The sequence below is a fragment of the Corvus kubaryi genome, unplaced genomic scaffold, assembly GCF_017639235.1.
Source record: "Corvus kubaryi isolate FWS band 111438036 unplaced genomic scaffold, C.kubaryi_AGA036_p1.0 76, whole genome shotgun sequence".
Lineage (NCBI taxonomy): Eukaryota > Metazoa > Chordata > Aves > Passeriformes > Corvidae > Corvus > Corvus kubaryi.
The window spans coordinates 2,758,587-2,769,500 of NW_024582063.1; positions in this window are offsets into that span (position 1 = coordinate 2,758,587).

Sequence of the window (10,914 nt, forward strand, 5' to 3'; positions counted from 1 at the left end):
TAATAGTTGTTCACAACAAAAAACGCAGTCAGGCGTTTTACTTTTTTTTTTTTTTTTTTTGTAGCGAGGCAGAAAACTACTGAGAAGAAGGAAAAGCGTCAAATCAAATTTTCTCTCTCTATGCTCTGTTCCAACATGACATTAGGTGCAGTAGTCAGTGTTGGACAGTGCTGGGCTGTGGGTGCTCAGTGCTGGAATTTTGCATACCTCTGAACACATTTGGATGGAAAGGGGAGGTCCAGCTCTCACAATCACAGAGTTTCCACAGCCTGCATGAGCATCTTGACAGGTCACTGGTTCTGTGGCACCACACTCAGTTGAGCTGTGTGTGTGCGCAGTGTTTCCATATTCAGCCTGTGAGGTGTGGAAAAAGAAGGTGGCAGTCCAATCTATGAGTCAATTTTTGGAGGTGTGGAAGAGTAGTCAGTGAAGGAACATAAAAAGGTGAAGATTGGGGAATGGAATGTTTGGCGTTGGTTTTAATTAGAAACATCCTGTTCATCACTCATATGTGAGATAAAAAGGGAAGAATATCTATTACTACAGTACACTGAAATAGGAAGTATCTGTATTATAGTGAGCAATTCTAACTGAGCTGCCAAATGTAATTGAATTGCAATATGGATCCTATTCCAACAATATTCCCCTTATTGTAGTGTATGAGTGAGAGTCAACTGGCACTATATTTATTCCTAATGTTTCTGCAACTGATGACTTTTGTCTAAAATCCAAAGTACTTCAGTATTAACTCAGTATTAAACTTAACAATTACCTCTGTCAGCTAAAAGATGGATAAAGCCCAACCAACAAACCTTTCTTTCATGAAGACAAGGCTTCTTGTACCTGTCCCCTCAAAAAGGTACAAAGATGGTACTCGTATTGTGAGCTGGAAGAGCAACTGTGTAAATCAGAGAGGGAAGCTGATACTTGCAGAGCTCAGAGCTGAAGGTTCTTCTGATTTTGGGGGGAACTTTGTTCTTGCCAAGGAGAAACCAACCACTGAACTCCTCTGCTCACCTTCTCCTAGGTGTGGTGATGTGACTTGATGAGAGAGGTATGTGCTGCCCGTGACTGCAGCTAATCACGTAAAATGACCTCTCCTCTCCCTTCCAGCACTGCCAACCACTGCGCTGACTGAGACTGTTACTTCAAGTGTAGCTGGAAATTAGATTAAAATCTGCTGCTCCTGGATTTGGTTAATTAGCTGGCAGTATCTTTAGAATACTTTTTAGAGCATTTGGACAGTGATGTGAAACATGCATCGTTTTCAAGGCTTAAAGCTTACTAAATTAAGTGAAACAATCTGAGGTCCTTCCACATGTCAAAGAGAAGAGTTTAAGAGGTTTGAATTCTGAGTGTTCTACATCATGAAAGTTAACAAATATCAACATAAACGGGTACAAGTAGTCCTTTCACCCTCCAGTTGATACAAAAGACTTTCCTCATTTTCTATGAATGTCTCTATGTTGACTGAAGTTTCCTCTGAACCAATTTTTTTTGGCTTCTGCTTAAAAAAACCTGTGAAGAGATGTTCCAAAGTAAATACTTTGAATTACTATAAAGCTGTGACATGTCATACCTAAAAATAGTGGTAGAGAAAAGAAAACTGTTAATTGATTGCTTTCCTTTTCTAAAATACACAGACATTTTTGACATTATTCCATTCAGGTCATCAAATTCTTACAAGCTATTGTACTACAATATAAGACATAAATTTTAAAAGAATGAAAAGTGCAGGAAGTTTGAATGATGCATGACCATAAAATTACTCATCTTTTATATAATGCCTTCTTGAGGTGCTGACATTTTCAGTACATTAATTGTTCATAATGAATACTCTTGCATAAAATATTCAAAGGTAATTTTCTGAGGCCAAAGAATGACTAAAAAGTTATTCACTAAAGAGCAGTCAATAATCTGTATCCAAAAGAACACTCGTGGGATATGAAATAAACTGATGTAACAGGTAGAGAAATTTGCCTATATAAAAGAATCTGCCCTTTTTTACAGTTTTGATGCCCTGAAACAGAAGCCACAGAACTGGTGGGGACAGTTGCAGAGGTAAACTCATTATGTTCTAATCATGTTTCATTGAAGGAAAGGAAAAATTACCAGCTTTGGGCAAAAGATCCATATCTCTTGTGGCAGACATCCAGGAGGTAGCCACGTCTGCTGGGGGTAATATATGATCACTTTTGTGCTGTATACTTCAGGATGGATAATAATAATCAGTGAAAATATGTTTAAAGAATATACTAAAATATCAGGAAAATAAATTAGTTGATCTATCAGGCTTCTTCCAGGCAGTAGGTTTTAAACAACTTGTCAAATATTTCTTGGCTGTTATACCCTCGCATAAGATCTTTCCCTGGTTCATAAAGAAAATTAATGTGAAATCAATAATGGTATTTAAAAATTCACCAAACACTTCCCATCCAGTGAAAGTCTCACTTTCAGAGTGCCACTGATGCAACAGGCAGAGTGGGAAAATCACACAGACTTGACCTTAGCGGTAAGCCAGTGCAGATGGAAAGTGCAGTGAAGAGATGCTTTCAGAAGCAACCAGGAGGACCTGCCTGCTTCCCCACAAGAACAAACCTCTAAACAGAGTCACTGTGAGCATCGGCTTGCAAAAGTCTTGTTTGAAGATGCAGTCTATGCTACGCTGACTTCCTACTAGAAGATACAAACTAGCCTGAACAGCAACCAAAAAAAAAAAAAAAAAAAAAATCACATAAGGGTGAAAACCACAACAGAAAAACAGTAAAATAAGCTTCCTCTAGCATCATACAACACTAGGAGCTGCCAGATTTCAGACAATGAAGAGGAAACATTTGCTACTTCAGGTTGCTTCATTCTACTCTTGCAGAAAACCTGGGATCATGGTGGACATGGGAAGAAACAAGCCATAAATTAGATTTGTTTGTTAGTTTATATTTTTAATAGAAGCACAAAGAGGAGTAATACAGTACATGGTGATTTGGTGGCTGTATCTGCATTTAGGCAATTTCTCTGGTGAAGGAGATGCATTGTAGTTACCATTTATGTAAATTAATACAATTGTAATTACCCACAGTTGCCACATTTGATCTGTGAAAATAAATAGGATTTGTCAGTATCCCCTCTTCTCCCTCTTCCTCCCCTAAGTGATTCAGAACTGTTTCCCAGCCTCTTGCACAGGGCTGTTCAGCAAGGGCAGAGGGTGAAGTGCAAGCCTGCAGAGTTTGGGTGCAGTGCTCTCTCCTGAAAGGCTGACTTCCTGAGCTGCTTCATCCCAGAGTGAATTTCAGAGTTTTCTCAGTATTGTCATCTCCAGGCACCCATGCCCACGCTCTCTCAGTGGCATTCACAAAAATTTTAAAATATACTGCTTTATTACTCATGGTGGTATCCAGTTTTGGGGGTTCACATGTCTCACACCTCCCCAAGCTTTTTTTTCTGACAGAGTTAAAAATTTGTTTTTCTTTTTAGCTTAGAATTCAGATTCACATGGAAGCACTTGACTCCCAAAGCTGCGGCTTCAACCAGCAGATAGGAGATGCATGATAGAATTGGCAGCATTGCACTGCTCTAAGCACTTTTGGAGACATATGCTGCTTTTCCCACTCCTGGAAGCAGTCCCACAGATGTCTCATGACTATTCACTTGAGTCATGGTTGCAGAGTTGAGTTTTTGGTGGTTTGGATTCCCAGATTCCTACAGTGCATATTTAATAGGAGTGCAAATTCTGACTGAAGACCTCCCCGGTTGAAAACACAGAGGATACATTGAACCAAAACCCAGTGTTTTGAACTCAAACTAAATCTCCTCATGGCTTACAACGCTATTTGGTGAAAATGAGACATCTCCGAGGAGAAAGAGACGCCGAATGGTGCAAGGAATCCCTCGGGGGCGCTCAGCTGCGAGTTCGGGCGTGCGTTCCGCTCCGCGGGGACATTTCCCCGGCGCTGGTCACCAGGTGGCGCTGGCCCGCGCGCTCCCGCATTCCCGCTTGGCCGGGGCTCCCGCTGCTCAGCCGGCGTTTGTTTTGGAAGGGAAGCATGGCAGTCACAAAGCTAGACAGCAACATCTCTGGCCCGCTTGGGCTGGAGTGAATTTTTCGAGAGCGCAATCGCCCCGGGGAGTCTGGGTGTTATTTTCTTGGCGGAGGTTCCTGGAGCGAGGGATCGCCTGTGTGCCGCTGCTGACCGGCTCCTCTCCCGGGTTCATGTGCTCTGGGAGAAACGTGGGAGCGCCAAGCCTGTGCTTACACGCCGTTCAGCTCTGTGCTGCAAGGCTTTCATATCCAGTGTATCAACAGAATAATGAGGCTTCCCCCCGCCCCAGGTGTGCTCTTACTGTTCAATGAATTATTACATGCATGAACAAATGTTAGACAACCTGAGAAAAGTTTGCTTCGTCTTTTTAAAATTCCATCAGTTTAGTTTGTTGGGGTTTTTTGTTTGTTTGTTTGTTTTTTAATAGAAAAGGAAAACAAAATCTGTCCACAACAGTCCTTTACAGAGTTCAGAATGTTACATATGCCCTGCAAATGGAGATTTAAAGATTCATTGGGTACTAGAGATGGTCTGAAAACGATAACCATTTCTCAGTGCTTTCTCTTAAGTTTTCCTCAAAGCTTCTGGAACATTTGAATCAACTGACTCTAAGTCGGTTCAGTTTTCAGGCAAGGAAAGTTGTTTTCTTTTTCCTCACTGGTAGTATTTTTACAAGAAGTGAGGACGAGATCAGGCAGATGGAAGGGGAAAAAAGTGTGAAGGAATTGTAACATCAAAATCTTTAAAACTGCATTATTGGTTTGAAAAAATGAAGACATTAGTTGTGTGGCTTCTGCATCTAAATTACAGAATGTTTTAAAAATGCCATTTTAGTTTTAAAAATGGTGCGTTTATTCAGAGACTGCTGAGAATGAAAAGTATTGATAAGCTCTACTAAGCGTTTTCATATGGAATCTATTTTCAGCCACATACCAGAAAATGTCTTTGTTATTTTTTTGAATGCGACCCTAATCTCGGAATGACTTTTCATTTATCAGAGCCTTTTAAGTCTGCTATTGTGTTTCCAGTCAGATCCTTTCCACTCACTTCTTTTTTCCTGTGTCAGCCTCTTACAAACTTGCCATAGGGCAAAGTTCGCAGTTATTTTCCACAGGCACAAGGATTTCCCCTCTCAGGGGTGCACTTGGGCTTTATGCCGTGGAAGCCAAGCACAAATTAATGCCAGCTCTAATAGTTTGTGATAAAGTTTCTTGTGGTATCTCATACTTAATAGCAAACCCTACAATTTGTGATTTAACTTGTTAGCAATTCAAAGGCTTTTGTTTCTTATGCTGTTTAGTCAGATGAAATGGCTTAGTGGTTTTTTGCATCACCAGCATTGGCATTTGTGTCTGTGTTGGTGTTCTTATTTAGCGTTGTGTTAGTTCCCACTTCAGCTATAATTTAATAATGTTCAAATATCACTTTCTAGGAAAAAAAAAGTAAGTTCTGGCATCTGCAGTTGAGAAGTTGGAAAACGTGAGTGCAGTATGCCAAAAAAATCCCCAAAGAAATATAATTGACTCCTCTTAAAATTTCATTATTTTTCTTTTTCTTTTTCTTTTTTTTTTTTTTTTGAGGGGGTGGGGATTAACAATATTGTAACACTTAAGTTCCTTGAAATATATTTATTTTAACTTTTTTCAGGGTGTTCCAGTTTATTTCTGTGTATTTTATGGGCAAGAAACAGCTGAAATTCTCTCAGGGGGTTAAAAAAAGCACAAAACCTTTTGGTTCTCTCCTAAATCACTGTTACAGATTTTATGACTCCTGGTATCAAGAAGGATTTGTGTTCCTACCCTTGATTGAAACTTCCACCTCCCCGTCCTTCTGCAGTGAGGATGTGCCAGCTGTCAGCCTGGCTGCCATCTCCCACCCTCCTGCAGCTGAGCAGAGCTTTTAATCAGTCTTGGAAAGTGCTTTGCTGACCCTTCCTTTCTGACAGAGGCTGATGTTCAGGCTCTAGTTCCTCTTACCAAATGTGCTTTTGTATCTCTCACTGGGCATTCAGCTGGAGCTGGGACCAGCAGTTGTTTGCCTGTATCAATAACCAGCTAATAACAGGAGAGAGCAGAGGATGCATGGATCAAAGAAAGAGGCAAAGCTGTTCTGGTTAGTGGCACCATGGGCTCAGATTGCTCAGTAATGGTTTACCAAGTATCAGCGTGAAAAAATAATCAACCAGGTTGTTTAGGTGACCTGCCTTGCCTGTTAGGGGCAAAGAAACATCTGCATCACAAAATGCAAGTAATGAGCAAGAAATCTGGAGATCTGTGCAAGTTCTGTTTCAGAAGAGCTGGCCTGGTCAGAGTCAGCTCTCTGGGAAAGTGTCACCAAGCAACCAGGGCAAATGAGCCAGGGCTCCAGAGGTCTGCAGCCAGCATGGCCTGGCTTTGCTTTTCCTCCTGACACCGAGAGGTGACCTTTGGCTGATTCCTTTCCCGTCTCTCCACCCTCTGGCCTCCTCCTGCCATTTGATTGCTTTGTCTTGGTGGAGTTGAGCTCCTGGGCAGGGGGAGGCTGCAAGTTCCATTTATTAGGTGTGTGTGTGAAGCCCTTGGCACCACAGGGCTGAGCCCAGTGAACATCTCCAGGCTGCTGCACCAACAGCAATTGTTCCTATTAACAGCAAAAACAACAAGTTGAAATAGAGTGTGGAAAGGGAAATAGCTTGCCATTATTGATGTCAAGTTTAGAGAGTAAGAACTGCATTTGTGTTATTACTGATCATCCTCTGGAGAACTGTAAGAATCTCCCTGGATGAGGATCCAGTTTCTGCCCTTACCCTGTATAACCTCATCAGCTTCAAAACAAGATTTGATGTCATTAGAGCAAATTGGCATTAAGGCAAGGGATTTTGTCCAAGGAATTCAGATTGTCTTTACTTATTTTTCTAAGAACGTGGCATCAGAAGGATCATTGAGAAATTTACCCATACTAACCTTTCTTCCCAGCTGTCTCAGGTCCAGCCTGTGTCACCAACCTTTTTGCCTATGCTGCTTTCCATTCTACTAAGTGGTAAACACCCTCTGAAACATCTTAGCATCCTTCAGGATATTTTATACTCCCTTTGTTCGATCTCATCCAGGCACAAGAGACAATTGCGTGGTCTGGTTGTCAACTGGGAACTTGATCAGCTCTCCTCATGTTTTCAAGATTGGTTATAGATTAATAATTCTCTCTGGTATTGCTGTGAGTAAATTATAACTCAACAACGGACAAGTGTATATGGCTAGCATTTAGTTTTATGCATTTCCCTTTCTTTTCTGCAACATTTTTCTTTTCTGCAGTTTAGTATGGGTACCTACTTCCATAATAGATTGTGTCTGGAATTCCTGAAGGAGTGATTTAGGTGATCCTACTATCATTCCCTTTGCTTGCACTTTTAGCACTTTGAAATTTCTTCATTTCAAGAAAAGGAAGAAAATTCCCTCCTGTATGGAACTGCTTAGATTTCATTGGTAGTCTTTTAGTGTTTCAGTCAGTGCTTTGTCTCCTGGTAGGTACAACTCCTCTGTAAATGTCTCTCTAAAGTCCTTCAGGATACCTCCTAAAAGAATGTGGAGTCAATATGACTTGCAAATTGTTTTAAGTGATTTGTTTATTGAGTAGCCCGGGCTTAGTTCATTCTCCTTGACAAAATGCAATCAGTTGCTTTGCATCATTCCTCATAAGCTACAGTTAGAATCTTCTTTTGTTTTTCCAGAGAAGGATCTGAACCCTGACCCCAGCAGCGCTTTGAAGTCTTTCCTGACAGACAAAGATGAAGCTTGAGGTATCAAAATGTCCTGGGAGGGACGTGACCCTTCAGTGAACAAGGACCTAATGGGGTGGGCTTCTTGCACAGGGCTAGAGATGGGGAGGGGGTGACTGTGCATGGAAGTGTGGCTGCTCTGGAGCCCCTGTAATTGCAAATTGTAGCTGCAAGCAGGGAAGAAGCCAGGAGGTTTTGAGGGACAGTGTATCATTTCCTGGTGTCATTGCTGAAGATTAAGAAATATGCTTTAATGGGGAAGGGGGTTTTATCTTTGGATAAATACACGTGGATGCCCATGTGTTTCTTGGATCTAAAAGAGAATGAGTTGAAGATCTCCACTATGGTATTTTGATTCCAAGAGAGACAGTGGCCTTGGTAAGCAGTAAAGAAACAAGGCTTACTGTGATTCTTTCTTCCTGTGAAACTTTCAGCAGAAGAAGTAGAAAGTATGGAAAGGCAAGCAAGAGGTTGTGCTATAGGAGAAGATTAATTCATATCACATAGCAGATAAGGGTGTTCCTAAAGTTCAGGATATTCTTTTAGGAACATCTCCACTTAAAAGGGAAGTGTCAGATGCCTTAACCAAACTAAATCAATCTTCATGACATGACACATCTGTGGGCATTTAACATCCTTGCTGTAGCACCTTTGTAACTGCACTCTCCTGTTGCATAGATGGGTTTCCAGGCATAAAAGTTGAAGAGATAAACATTTCATCTTTACTGAAGTGTAGGCTTCAGTATGTATGAAAGATGTTGAAAAAGACCCTGAGACTTTTTTTTCAGAGAGCCAGAATACATGAGATAATGTCAGGTGTAAGAAAAATTCTTGTATTTGCAGTGAGAATATTTCAAGTGAAATGTTTCCATCTGAACCCAGGAAAAAGACAGAGGAATGATAACAGCTGATTTCTTGTCAGAGATCAGCTGTCAGAATGAACAGATAATACTTACTTAATGGCATCCAAAATAGAAATCCTCCAGATCAATCTGCACAGTCCCTGTGAAAATAACAAAAACAGAAAAAAAGGAGTAATTAAATACTTGAGAGGTATACAGTGACAAAATGCAAGCTGAAATAAGGCTCTGAGAGATTAACTAACACAGAACAGTTATTTTGCCTTTTCTCTCATTATTTTCCTTCCACTCTTCTGCTTCTTTTTGTTTTTTTTCATAAGGCATATGCTAAGAATGTTTCCAGTGAGTCATTTCAGACAGGTTGAGCAGATATCTAAGGGAGCAGCCTTTGGTAAATCAAGTGGGATCATACAGGTAGAACTGGAATTCAGTGGCCTAGGCTGAACATCCCTTTGTAACTGAAAAGCTTTGCTTATTCAGTCCCACAGATGCAGCATGGCAACAGGGATGTGACATATTGCTTATTTAGGGGCATGTGCCAGAACTTGTGAAGTGCAGATCAAGCCTTCTGAAAGAAAATCAGACCAATTAGAATCTTGTCTCGTGTTTTTAATTAACTTAAAACTCAGTCTCTTGTATCAAGAAAGGAGTGCTTGTGGGAATGGAGGTACGTGGATACCCAATCATCTTCCAAACCACTTGTTATTCATCCTGATAAGAGTGGGTTTTGACTGAGCTTTATTTTCAGCTAAATTCTAATCCAAGATGCCAAGCAATACAAACCTGTATGAATGGAAAAGAAAGAGGAAAATCCTACTGGTGTCTGATAGCTGTATATTGAGCCAGTCAGTCCAACTACTACACTATCTGAACATCTGAGTCTTAATGTGTGTCACTTCAAAACTTCTACATAACTAAAATTTCTTTTAAAGGTCAAAATCAACTTCTCAGAAACCACTTAGAATGTGAGAACCCGTTTCTAAGAAGAGTTTACATGCGTATAACAGGTGAAGATATATTGCAATATGCTGGGGTTTTTCTGGTTTTTCAATTTATAAAATACATTTTTCCCAGGCTTGGGAAACCAGCAAAAAATCAAATATGAAATTCACCTAATAAGCTGATAAAAAGCAGAACATCATCCATGACACTTCAGTCTGCCAGTTCTTATATTTTTCACCCACTTGCGCTCTTCTCAATACATCTTTTTGCCTAAGGAAAAGCACAAGATTTATAATATACCAGGAAAGAAAAAAAATCTAATTCTTACCACACAAAGGTGAAAGCTCCAAGTAAAAGGATCATCTCCCAACATATTCTTGTCCATGTTTATTTTAGTCTAATCTATTCAGATTTTGTGTATTTTTAGAGTATCTTCATCATCATAGTATTTGATCATTACCTCCTACAGACCACATATGGAATGAAATAGTCTGGTATATGGCTGGTAGATATTCAGGAACAAATAGGAGTCCAAGAGGAATAAGCCTGGATGGCTAATGATGTCTTTAATACTTGCAAGCATTTGCTTGAGATGCAGCAAGTTCTGATCATGCTTCAGGAAGATCCACATCTGAAGCCTGACTGCTGCTGGATAGTAAATGAGGAGCAGAATGCACCCACATTTTTCAGTTCCTCTGAAGCTATCGTGGAAAGCTGTAGCTCATCTGTGCTGTCATGGGATGACTGGGTGGGGCAGAGTCAGGGAGGGAGATGGGCAGCTCAGGTGATACAAACCCCCTTCACCTGTGTATTTAATAAAGGGAGCACAGGGAGCATCTGTGCCCTGGCTGTGGGAGTGCCTGTGAAGCAGCTCTGAGGGTGCTCAGTCCCACCCACAGAATGAGCTGCATGGAGCAGTAGTGTCCAGTTAGGACAGGGGGAGAGAGGTGCCATACAAATCCATAGGAACATCATGGAATAATTTTTAGACCCAGCGTGTTGTTGGCATGCAATTACTGAGTGAAAGTATCCTACTGGAGTGAGCATATCCTGCCTTTTCAATAGGCTCCACAGGGCTGGGAAGGAAACAGCCCTATCCAGTCATTTCCTTAATGAAACCTGAAAAAAAGATGAAGTTGGACTCTCTAATGTCATGCTGACAAGTGATATAATATTCTTATTCATCTTTTAATCCTGTTCTTTCAGGTGTCTAATTTGGTGCTTCCCCTATTAACTTTCTCATTTCTTCCTGTGCGGTACATCAGAGGTCACTGTACCTCTTGTCATAATATTTCCAGTTTACAAGAGGGCAGAGGGAGCA